This window comes from Erinaceus europaeus, chromosome 14, assembly GCF_950295315.1.
Source record: "Erinaceus europaeus chromosome 14, mEriEur2.1, whole genome shotgun sequence".
NCBI lineage: Eukaryota > Metazoa > Chordata > Mammalia > Eulipotyphla > Erinaceidae > Erinaceus > Erinaceus europaeus.
The window spans coordinates 96,550,692-96,563,652 of record NC_080175.1 but is presented as its reverse complement, the minus strand read 5'-3'; the positions used below and the strand labels follow the sequence as shown (position 1 = coordinate 96,563,652).

At 45.0% G+C, this 12,961-nt stretch overlaps 1 protein-coding gene across 9 annotated transcripts in view; it reads left to right on the top strand.

The window, feature by feature from the left end:
* The first annotated feature begins 1,319 nt into the window (after positions 1-1,319).
* The window catches only part of NRIP1 (nuclear receptor interacting protein 1), a 110,059-nt gene continuing 98,417 nt past the window's right edge, over positions 1,320-12,961 (top strand). For 7 of the 9 annotated variants that reach the window (XM_060172150.1, XM_060172154.1, XM_060172155.1 and 4 more), the window contains exon 1: positions 1,320-1,502. The gene's annotated coding sequence lies outside the window, so the exon portion shown is untranslated. Of the gene's footprint in view, positions 1,503-1,739; positions 2,207-12,961 lie in introns of those variants that run through there. The other 2 variants (XM_060172152.1, XM_060172151.1) reach the window with 1 other exon arrangement.

The window sequence follows — 12,961 nt, the reverse complement described above, 5'->3', positions numbered from 1 at the left end:
CAGTTTCCCAGCTGGAGTCCCTCACCCGCCGTCCCCGGAACCTCCTGGGATGGAAGTGACCCTGAGTAGTTAGTGGCCGTCCCCCACCCCACCTCTGCACCCCGCCAGGATGAAAGCAGGACCCAGACGGCAAGGTGCTGCTCCCTGGGGGTGGGCGTGGGATGAAATGGGAGGAGGAGATGCGTTTGGGGGCCAGCACCCTGGGGCTCCCTGCCGCCCCCCCCCCCCCAGGCTGTGCTCCAAACTTGAGTCCTTTGGCTGGGGACCCTAGAAGGCCCCTCCCTGGCCCCCAACTCCGCCGAGTGGCTCCTGGCGAGCTGGGTGTCTCGGGGCTGGTGCTGAGCAGAGCTGGGAGTCCAAGGGGGCCACCCACCCACCCAGCCACGGTCCCAACAGCACCCCCGGCAACAGCCCTCCCATACACACACACACACACACTCACACACACGCACTCACACACACACACTCTCTCACACAAACACTCACACCCACACACACACTCACACACGCACACACTCTCACACAAACACACACACTCTCACACACACACACTCACACACACACACACTCTCACACACACACTCACACACACACACTCTCACACACACACTCACACACACACACACACACACTCACACACACACACACTCACACACACACACTCACACACACACACACTCTCACACACACACTCACACACACACACTCTCACACACACACTCACACACACACACACTCACACACACACACACTCACACACACACACACTCACACACACACACTCTCTCTCTCCCACACACACACACACACACACACACACACACACACACGCTCCAGAGGGGGCTTGTCCAGGCGACCTGGGTGTCTGGGGGCTACTGCTGGGCAGATCTAGGAGTCCAAGGTGGGGGGGGGGACAGCTCGGGAACCAGCAGCACCCACCTCTTGGCTGCCGACCCCCCGGCAGGGGAGGGGGCTGCCCGGGGTCCGGCTCTCCATCCCCCACTCCCACCCACCCCAGTGTCGCGGGCGGGCCGGGTGAACATCCAGGCGGCCGCGCCGCCTCCCGCCCCGGTGACAATGGGAGCGCGGGGGGAGAAAAGGGTTAAGCAACTTGGCCGAAGGGCTGAATGGCGCGGGGCGCGCGGCGAGGGGCGGGACCGGGCGGCGGGGGAGGCGGGACCGGGCGGAGGGCGGAGCGCGGCCGGGCGGGAGGGCGGAGAGCGAGCCGGGCGCTTCAGGTCCGCCGCGCAGACATTGCTGCAGAGCCCGGAACCGGGAGGCGGCGGCCCAGGCAGAGCAGCGCCCCAGCCCCGCGCCCCGCGCCCCGGCCCCGCGCCCCAGCCCCGCGCCCCGATCCCTGTGCGCTCCCGCCCGTGGCCTCGGCCGACGTTGCCGCCCGGGGAGGAGGCGCCTCCGGGGCCCCGGCGGAGGCGGCGCGGGTGGCGGCGCGGGTGGCGGCGCGTCCTCGGAGCCCCGGCGGGACGGAGCGGCGGCGGCCTGCGGTGAGTGCGGGCCGGGGGCTCGGGGAGCGGCGGGCGGCGCCGGCGGAAGCGGCCCTGGGAGCGCGGCGGGCGGGCAGGGCCGCGGAGGCGCCGGGGGCGGAGCGGGGCGGGCAGGGCTCATCGCCGGGGACCCCGCCGCCTTGCGTCCCGTTCCCCGCAGCGCCGGCGGGGCGGACAAGTTGTGGAGTTGGCGGGGGGCGGTGCGGGGCCCCGGGGCGCCGGGGGGCGCCTCCCGCTCGGCCGACTCCGGGGCGCTGCTCGCGGCCGTGCTGCCCGGGGCACCCGGGGCGGCGCCGGGTTTCAGCTCCCCGCCTCTCGCCCCGGAGCCTCCCTGCTCGGTGCCTGCGGGCTCCCGAGCCAGAAAAAGTGCCAAGCAAAAGGGCCGGTGACCCAGGCCGCCCCCGCTGCCCATCGGATCCCCCCGACCTCGCGGGTCTGCCGGTCTCCTCCTCCCGAGGGAGGGACCCCTTGGACTGGAGGCCTCAGACCCTCCTCATCCTCGACTCCTGAACCCCCGCCCCCCACCCAAACAACCCGAGCTCTCCTGAAGGGTGAGCCCGCGGAGGCGCTGGGTGGCCCTGGGAGCCTGTGCTTTCCTTCCCTGCGTCCCTCCCCACCGCCGCGAACACCAGGGACTGTTGATGTCCTCCGAAGGGTTACCTGGAGCCGTGTTGCAAACCCATTTTCCAGCCTTTCCAGAGTGGGTTCCTTTTTTTTTCGCCCCCCCCCCCCTCGCAATCAGGAGTTGGTGCCAGTCTGAAAGAACAAAGGATCCACTGGGTCATAAGTGAGCAGGCTGGGAGTCTGTGACACATGTTGATCTCTGGAGCCTTCCGGGAGTTTCTATATCTTCTCTGGCCTTGATGATTTAAATGGGTTCAGAAGATAGCAAAATGAACCTCAGGATGAATTCTTTCACATTTAAAAAGAAACCCCCCCCCCCCCCCTTCTCTCACTCCTTTGGTGCAACTGAGTTGGAGTTTTATCTCTGGGAATGGACATGATCCAGTGTTGAAGCTCTGCGGGGAAATAGTCCTTAAAGTGAAAGAAACTGTCTCTCGGAGGTCCCAAAGTTAAGAATGGTTTCTTGGCTGGCTTTGGGTTGGGGAGGGGAGTTAGGAATGAAAGAGCTTTGGAAATTCTTTTTTTTTTTTTTCTCTCTAAGTTGTGGAATTGTGCTCACCTGCTTATTATTAATGAGTCATGGGGTTTAGCGAGTGGGTGGCATCTTCGTGATGTGATTATTCAATGTCTAATTGCCAGTTTGCCACTACTGTTAACGTGAGACTGAAATAAGTGGACTTGATAAACAAATGGTGCTTCCTCTACCGGGCGCCCAAGTGTGGTTTGCTGCCTGGAGATTGTTAAAATGTTTTCCAACTTCCAAGTCAGTTGCTTTGGTTTTTGTCTAGTAGTTTGGTAATGTTAATTGGGTTTAATTAGATCATTACCTTGAGTGACTTCACTGCGTGGAAAGAGTTCTTTGAGACAAAAAAGGGTTAGTGGAGTAGTTTGTAGGTGGAATCTGTAGACTTGTCATTTTAGTCTGTTTCATGCATTTTTGGTGGGGAAATACTTTTTTCCTTACCCCTGGAAACACGTTAGGATTGTGAACATATATATGTTGTGTGTGTGTGTACCTGTGATATGTGTACATACATGTAGATATATGTATATACACACACTGAAAGAAAATGGGTGCTGTTGAAGTCGTCGAGAACCATGTTTAATACCTATGATGAGATTTGACTTTGTTCATACATTTCCAAGTTTTATAGAACTAGGGTTTCGCTAATTTAAATACCCTAAAGATCGTAAATTAGCTCTAGACAGGTGTCTGTACATGAGGCTAAAGACTCTAGTGACTCTTGCCGTTTTAAGAGCAAAAAACATGGTGATAAAAAATAACCTATACCACCACCTAGAGTCTGTTTGTTAGTTTATTGCTCCTGAAGTTTGCTTAAATTGACAAGGCTCTTGTGGTTTTGATACATACAGCAGGAACACAGCTAGGAAGTGTTGGCATTTCAAAGGCCTTTTGAGAATAGTTATTGGTATAATTAGTAGCAAATTTAAATTATCTATGCTAACCGTTACAAATTGAAAATTATTAGTGGGCTATTCTCCAAAAGGTAGTCCTAATACAAAAGAAATTTTAAACGGCATTTTCGGCTTGATCCCCAGGGTATGGCTGACTGACTGCTTGAAGACTTTCTGGGTTGTTGCCAGTAGATTCAAGAAATCTTACAAATTAAATACCTCCTACTAGGACTTTTTGAAGCCCAGGTGCAGCTACAGAAATGTTAAAAATGTAAGAGTGTTACCACTGCAGAAGTTCTGTAAACTCAAAAGATGAGAAAGAATGTAAACTGTTGCAGAGTTTGATTCAGAGATGTGGGAAGTAACTAAGCTAAAGAATGGAATCCCTTTTACTGGCCTTTCATGCAAAGGAAAGTAGTCTTTACATGGGAGCCTTAGCAAGGTAGCTTTGTTGCCATGTGGCTTATCATATTGTCCATGGAGGAAGTTCCTCCTTTAGATGGTGTAATCTGAGAGAAAAGATGGCCTCCAAGAACTTTAAGTACCAGTTGAACAGAAAGAACTAGAGCACTGTATTAATTTTATCAAACATTATTATTGTAGAACATCAAGGACAACCCAAAATGAATTAATTCATATCTGAAGGCAGACATTTATGGGAGGTGACAGGTGAGGCAAAATATGTCAGTCTATTGGGACAAATAGAAAGATGAGAAAAGTCATCCTTGACTGTCTGGAAAGATTAGAGGGAAGGAGATGGCACCAGTTCTATAGCAAACTAATACTAGAAGATGATGTTATAGTGATAACTTTAAACCAGACTGCCTTAGAATATGATATTCAGGGAATAAGACATCAGAAAACTTAGAAGCTCATTATTTTAAGTGCTTTTCTGGAAAAAAATAATACTGATCTTTACTAGTCTTACCTCAGGTTAAAAGATAATTCTGCCTCAGATGTGTTCAAAAATATTTCCTTTTCCGAAAACTAACCAATCATTCACTTTAAATTGTGATTAATTGGAGTGTAATTCAGTGGTAGAGCACACGTTTTGCATATTGAGATTAAGGGTTCGGTCCTGGATTTCCTCAATAAATAAATGATGATTGGCTCAGTTTTGTTTTATTGAACAGTAGATTGCTGGATACAGTTATTAGAAGTGTGGATTAACTGAGGAGAACTCTAGTTTATCTGTCTACACTGCGCCTATGGTTCTCTCCTTTAAGAGAAAAAAAAAACAACGTTGTAGCTACATCTCTGGATGCTTTTCTCTGTAAAAATCAACTTCAGCTGTGGTTTTTCTCTTTCTTGACTGCTGGGCTGGAGTTTCTTTCCTCTTGTGCTTTTTCCATATGCTCCTTCATGTGGCTGATACGTAACGGGTGGGATTTTGTTTTAATCGTGATTTACTGTTACGTGGGTGGGAAGGCATTTAGTGTTGGAACAAAGATCCTTGTCTCAAACTGGAAGAAAAAATTATGAAAACCAACTTTTGATGACTATTGAAAAAATTAAACATTTTCAGCAGAACATGAGGAGTGGGAGACTTTTTAGCATTATGGATGTGAATGTGAATTAAGTTGTTTAAGATGCTTTTCCTTAAGTTTTCTTAGGGAACTCTGTGAGGAAGTGAGGAAACTCATCCTGTAGTACTTAAATAACATACTAATTAGAGAAATGTTTTTTTTTTTTTAAAGATTTTATTTATGAGAGAGATAGGAGGAGAGAGAAAGAATAATACCAGATGATCTCCAAGACTTGAGCAGGTACAAATCAAGCCTGTCAAATGATGAAACAGGCCAATGGGGATGGAACTGGGGATTAAGTCCAGAGGTTGCAATGAAACAAAAAGTTAATGGAGGAGAGGAGAAAGATCTGGTTTCAGTATCCTGTTTGCAGCTGATGCTGAAGCTGGAGTGTGAATTGCTGATGGTAATGGATTTCCTTTTCTGAGGGCAGCGCTGTTATGTAAATAGTGGCTGTTTGAGGGGGAAGAGGTGACAAGTTCTCCATTTGATGCATGTAGGCTTTGCTTTTGAATCTTAAATTTATCAGAATTGGTTATTGAAGTAAAACCAAGAGTTATAATTTATTTAGATGAAAATAAGTTAATGTTTGATTTTTTTTTTTTAATATCTATTAAGTTTCTGTTTTCCATCAGGGTCTCTCTCGCTCTCTTTCTCTTTGTCATTGCTGGAACTTCATATTCCAGGGACAGGGTGTGTGTGTGTGTGTGTGTGTGTGTGTGTGTGTGTGTGTGTGTGTGTGTGTGTGTGTTGGGAGGAGGGACAGAGGGAGAGAGTGGAAGATACCACAGTACCTGAGCGCTGTCCAGCGCAGTGTGGTCAGCCCTTGCATCCGCAGAGCAGTCTCCAGCCTCCCAGTCTATAAATAGACTTATAGAATGTGAACATCAAAATGCTGAAGTTTGGGTGTTGAACCGAAACAGTCTTTCATAGACTTGCTGATAAAGATAGGTTGGTGCAGTAACAACTACAGACTGTTTTCTTTAAACGGATTGTTGTATGATTTCTAGGTAGGGGAATATTGGGACTATAGAAACCTTTGAAGTATTATCAGGCTTTATTTGGAGACTACCGTATAGATGCGTATCTGTTGGAGTTTTTGTTCCTTGAAATTTAATTTTTAATTCGGTAGATTGAGTATTTAGATGTTTTAAAATGCGAAGTTAGAACATTCCCTTTTTTTTTGCTACAGGCTCAAAGGGTAGCGTTTATTTCCCATGTGGAATATAGATACCGAGATAGGCAGGACATTGTGCTGTGTGTTCTAAAGTGCATACTGCACTGTGAGCCTCGTAATTCAGTATGACTTCTGCTGTTTTGCATGAATCCCACTAATAAAGCATTACAAAACTAGTATTTTAGGTTATCAGTACACTTGAAGTAAAATACACTTTTCTTGGTGTACTGCACCAGTAAAAAAATCTGGGGTGGGGGTGAGGGTTCAGATCCTGGAACATGATGGCAGAGGAGGACCTAGTGGGGGTTGTATTGTCATGTGGAAATGTTATGCATGTACAAACTATTGTATTGTACTGTCGACTGCAAACCATTAATCCCCCAGTAAAGACATTAAAAAATACATTTTTTCTTAAATTCACAAAATGCTCAGAAGAACAGGAGTAAGGAAGCAGATAAATGTGTTAACATTTTACTGTTGTGTTGGAATTCTGTTAAAATTAATAACCAAGAACCATGCTAGGAATAGCAGGTAGCCTGGCACTCTAGGAAGGCTGTTGTCAGAAATAGATATGAAGAATTAAGAGATCTGACAGATCAAAAATGTGTAGCAAAATGTTGCTTTTTGTGTGATGAAAAGAGTCGCACTATATCTACTTAGTGGTAAGATTTTAAAAAATTGTGGTACTAGTGGGAGTCGGGCTGTAGCGCAGCGGGTTAAGCGCAGGTGGCGCAAAGCAGAAGGACCAGCATAAGGATCCTGGTTCGAACCCCGGCTCCCCACCTGCAGGGGAGTCACTTCACAGGCGGTGAAGCAGGTCTGCAGGTGTCTGTCTTTCTCTCCTCCTCTCTGTCTTCCCCTCCTCTCTCCATTTCTCTCTGTCCTATCCAACAACGACAACAACAATAATAACTACAACAATAAAAAAAAAACAAGGGCAACAAAAAGGGAATAAATAAATAAAATAAATATTTAAAAATATATATAAAAAATTTAAAAAATTGTGGTACTAGTATTGAAGCTAGGTAGTTTTAAAAGAAGAAGAAGAAACTTGGAAATAGAATTGCTTCTCAGGGGCCAGGTGGTGGTGCAACATTTGGTTAAGTGCTCAGGGACCTAGGTTCAAGCCCCTGCTCCCCACGTGCAGGAGGGAAACTTCACAAGTGGTGAAGCAGGGCTGGAGGTCGCTTCTCTGACAGGGTTAATAGTTGCTGTTGAAATGCAAAGCTAACAAGGTTTCATAAGTTCTGACACATCAGGGAATACAAATATTACTTAAAAAGCCCAGCTTGCCCCTTTGTGTCATTTAGCAAAAGTATCTTTAAGAATGGAAGGAAGATACCCTTATTTGCCTTAAATTTCAGGTCACTGTGTGACTAAGCCTAGAGTTTCAAGAAATATTAAACTAGGAGCTTGCTGGAAATTTGAGTCATCAGCTTAAGATACCACTGGGACCAGACACTCTGGTTGACCTGATGTTGGTGTTTGTTCAGAGCTTTGGCGGAAAGGAGTCTCACCCTTGGGCTGATAAAAAAAAAAAGTCACTTTTTAGTAACCTGTAGAGATAGGGCTGCCTACTCCTTATTTTCACTCCTACAGTTTGCTAATGGATTGAAGACAAGGATTTCGAAACTTGTGTTGTTGGTAGTCCACTTTGATTATTTTACTTTTACCGGTGAATGTGAGGGTATCAGGTAGAGGCCAGGTGATCATAACTTTAGGTATTTAAAAAGAGAACATAGGTCACCTGGTGGTTAATCTAGCCTCTGACAGTTGTGTGCGTCTGACTGTTGAATGTAAGCTGTGCAGTGTTAAATGTGTTAACTGCATTTAAAGAGTCAGATGAGACAGTAAGATAGGGAATCATCTATATATTTTACAGTCTTAAAATGTCTCTAGGAGAGCCTGAAGTGTGGCAGGGTACAGTACAACTTCATAGAAGATAGACTGGTGGGTTTTGCCTCTGGAAAGGTATCCAGTTCAGGAAAGAGAGGAAAGAAGGTGCTGAACACCAGAGAGGCCAGGCGGTGGCGCACCTGGTTGAGCACAGGTACTGAGCCGCGCCAAGGACCTGAGTTCAGGTCCTCATGTGCAGGGGCAAAGCTTCACAAGTGGTGAAGCAGTGTTGTGAGAGTCTCTTTTCCTCTCTGTCTTCCCCTTCCTCTCAATTTGTAGCAGTCTCTATCCAATAAATAAAGATAGTAAAAAAAAAAAAAAAAGGCAGGAAAAAGTCCGAAAACCTATGAGATACTCAAAGTGAGATAAAAGAAATAACCTCAATGAATTAGTCCTAGTTGCAGTTTTTCCTTAAGGAGAATATTTACACAGTAGGTCATGGAGGCTCAGGTTTGATTTTTTTTTTTTCGGGGGGGGGGAGCTTACTCGAAAGCGAATTTGTTTTGCATGTTTCTAAGTCAGGTGTTGCTGCTTCAGCTGTGTCATATACGGTGCAGGTAAGAAGCAAGCTCTTTGATCTCCTTAGAGAACATTTGTCAGCCCTTTAGACGAGAGGACGATCTGATTGCTAAATCTGAAATTGCGGTGTTCTCCATCCCTACACACTGTTGTTGACAGCACACAGTAAAGATTTCAAACCTTGCTTTTCAAAGGCGTTAGAGGGGTCTAGCCACCACCAAGGTATTGAGTCGCCATCCTTAGAACAACAGTGAAAGGGTCGTTTATTTGACAGTTCCTCTGTGACGTGTAGGTGTCATCCCCCCCCCCTCTATTTTTGCAAATAAAGAAACCTGTTCTTAGAGATACCCGAGGAATTTGTCGGAGATCACACGGCTGATTTCATTTGATAATATAATTTGCTTAGCCTTGAGAACAAGCTTTATTTTATTTTATTTTGAAGAGGAAAGCTGTCTCCTCCCTCTGATGCTTCGAAACTCACCCTAAAAAGTCCTACTCTCAACCTCACCTCTACAGAACCTCTACTCTCCTACAGGAACCTTCAGGAGACTCAAGACCAACCCGGCTATTGCTTCTACATGATGATTCTGCCGTAGTTCCATCTAGTTCAGAAAGCTGAAATTCTGCCCGCTCTGCTCTCCAGAGGGAAGTGGAGTCTCTCACCCTCAAATGCTACCTGGTTCTTGTGAAGTATTCCTGTGCTGCAGTGTTCTCTGAGGCAGAGAAAGCAACTCAGTTTCTTGCTGTAATTCACAGCATCTCCTCTCATGATCTTAATCCAGTATATCTTCCCAAGACTGATTATGTTTGTCCACTTCAAGAAGTAGTTGTGGCAGAGTCAAAGTCACAACTCTTCCTGCTTGAAAAGTGTACAACTCTTGACTACTGAGGATTTTTAAGTGGCTGGGTTTTGGCACACACGGTTAGCACACATGTTACAGTGCTCAAGGACCCTGGTTCAAGGCCCTGGTCCCCACCTGCCAGGGGTGTGGGGGAAAGCTTTGCATTGGTAAAGCAGAGCTGCAGGTATCTCTCTCTCCCTCTCTGTCACCTTTCCTCTTTCAATTTCTGGCTGTCTCCATCCAATAAATAAAGATAATAAAAAATTTAAAAAGAAAAGGATTGTTAATATGATTTTGTGTGTGTGTGTGTGTGTGTGTGTGTGTGTTGCCCTGTCTCCACTCCCCAGTAAGTGTAAAGACTGTCTTGTGCGATTGAACTAGACTCTGGATTACACAGATGGAATCGACAGCATATTTGTGACTTTATTGCGAGGGAAGGGAAGTAGATGAGCACTTTTTGCAAGTCCCACTTTGGGAATCTGTCCCATTATGGAGGCAGACTGTGGAAAAGAGAAGAGATTTTTGACTTAAAGGGGAAGTTAGTGTCATAGGATTTCTTCTTTTTTTTTTTAATTTTCCCTTTTGTTGCCCTTGTTTAACATTGTTGTAGTTATTGATGTTGTTATTGTTGGATAGGACAGAGAGACATGGAGAGAGGAGGGGAAGACAGACAGGGGGAGAGATAGACAGACACCTGCAGAGCTGCTTCACCGCCTGTGAAGCGACTCCCCTGCAGGTGGGGAGCCAGGGGCTCAAACCGGGATCCTTATGGCCAGGTCCTTGCGCTCTGCGCCTTGTGTACTTAGCCCGGTGCACTACCTCAAGAGGAGATGCCTCCTATCCCAGGAATGAATGAATAGCACTTAAGAGCAACAGCAAAGTACTTGTTCATGTGAATGCTTTTACTCCTTGCTGCCATACCTCTAAGTGAGAGGAAATGCAGATTGAGAAAAAAAAAAAAAAAGGCTGTTGCAATAGGTTTCGAGAGGAAGTAAATGGAAAAAAGTATTTTAACAGGACTTCCTAGATCAGCTCAAAGGAAATTAGTTATTTTCCTAAGGCTGAAAGGGAAACCTGTGACCTTTTTCTTGTTCACCCAATTTTTCTTCTACAAGAGAAACTGTCTAAGTGAATAACCACTGAGAAAACATTTTTCTAAAGTCTAGATACAGTGTGTATATATATTTATATATTATATATATTTGTTGAGTTTGTTGTGTGTGTGTGTGTATATATATATATATATATACATATATATATATATATATATAATTATTTCCCTAACCCACATGTAAAGAAGTGATTTGAAACAGACACAATCTATTATGAAGACAAGGATTTAAATTAGAAGCCTTTTATTTACTATCTGCTTGTCTTCTAATAGCTGAATATCAGTTATGAGTAAAGCAAAGTCAGAGCAGTATATTGTTAGCTTTGTTAATAAAACGCTGCCCTCACCTCTCCAGGTAATCTTTAATTGACGTGAAAAGTCACATTTTCTTCTGGGCTTTTTTTTTTTTTTTAAACTTGCGTTTCTTTTGCTTGGACTGTCCAAACTGAAGTAATTTCATAGATTACTTAAATTTTCAGGTAGGAAGATAATTTTATAAAACAATGGATGCTCTGAATTTAAGTGTGATAAATCCAACTTGCCCATCTGTAAACAAGAGTCATCTTAGCTTAATGAAAAAACTCATAGTTTGTTGAAGTTCTAAATCATTTATCGCTTGCACTTTACAGAGAAAGAAATGAGACCCATAAGATTTTAAATGAGTTTAAAAAAAAATTCATACAGCTAGTGTTTGTGTAGGCTCACTGTGAGAAAACACGTCTTAACTTACTTAATTATCCTTTTGTTTGTTTGTTTTCACTCAGGTGCCCTCAGAAAGAGGCCTTCTTTCAGGGCGAGGTTATAATCTTGGATGTTAGACTCAACAGTGAATTTCAAGGTGACCTCAAGGATGGCAGTACTAGGACTGGTTCTTGAGAAGTAGGACAAGAAAGGGCCAACGGCATCACCTTATTTTTACTGTTTGTTTTCTTCCGTTGCTATTTATTACACAGTCTTCAGAAAAGGCTTTTGACTCATTTGATATTCTAGTGTTTGGGATGCTTTTTCTAGTCCAAGGATTAAAAAAGATGTTTTGCAGTACAAATCTGTATGTATGCCTGCGCTCAGGTCGCAGCTTTGCTTCTGCGTAGGGCCTGGGGACAGGCAGTGGGGTACCTGGTATAGGTTACCATACTCACCCTCAGCTCCTCACCTGAAGAAGAGAAGCTTCCTGCATGGAGAAACAATGTTGGCGGTGTCTCTTTCTCCCTCTACCTTCCCCTTCTCTCTCTCTTTCTATCTCTATTAAAATGAAAAAAGATCACTGGTTGTGGCGGGTAGATTGTGCAGGCACCCAGCCCCAGTGATAACCCTGGTGACAATTAAAAAAAAAATATATATATATATATATAGGAGTGGAGGGCTTGAGAGACCGCATAATAGTTATTGTAATATTGCATAATAATATTGCAAGTGACTTCCATCCTGAGACTCTTTGGGTTGACAGTTTTAGTTCCCAGTGCCACCAAATGCTAGATCTGAACCAGTGCTCTGGTAAAGATGAATAAATGAGTCCAAAGGTAACTTAGCAGAGTAACTTATTTGTATATTAACAGAAATCTTTAGTGGACTTATGTGACTAGAACAGTGGCAGGCAAGCTCTGCTCATTTCTGAGAAATGCAGTTTGAAACCATCAGTGAAAGTTTCAGTAGTTTGAACACCTAGCTTGATGAGAGGCTACTGTCTAGACCCATGATGGTAATGTGACCTGTACCACATCCATCTAGACTCATTCCCTACAGGAGAGAGAGAGGGAGAGAGAGAGAGACAGACAGACAGATAGACAGACAGACACGGGGGCAGGGAGCTAAGAGTAATTGTATCTGACCATATTTCTGATCTTGGAGAAACAGATTGGAAAGGACTGTTGTCACTCATGGACAGTAGGGAAATGAGTGTACATGTTTATTTGGGATCAGGAGGGTTTTTTATTTCTTCTTTTTCCTCCTCCTCCTCCTCTTTCCTGATGATAATAGTCTTGCATGTCTGTCTCCTGCAGTAACTAGTAAGCTTCACAAGTAGGATCTTATTCATCAATGCATTACCAGTGCTGTCAGTGCCTGGCACATAGAGGGCTATTATAAACATCTGTTAAACTGAATTGTACCAATCTCACTGCTGGTAAAATACTGGGGGGGGGGGGGCGGCGGTGATGGTCAGGAATGAATGTGCCTGTCTATATTAAGTGTATGCGTGCAGAATAGTTGTTTTACATTTTATTCAGCCTATTTAAACTAGGACCTTTTTTTTTTCAAATGCAATAATAGTTCTTCATTAAATTGGTATCATCTTTTCAGGCATATTTATTATTAAGGAAAAATGAAACATGCTGACCTAATTATTTGAC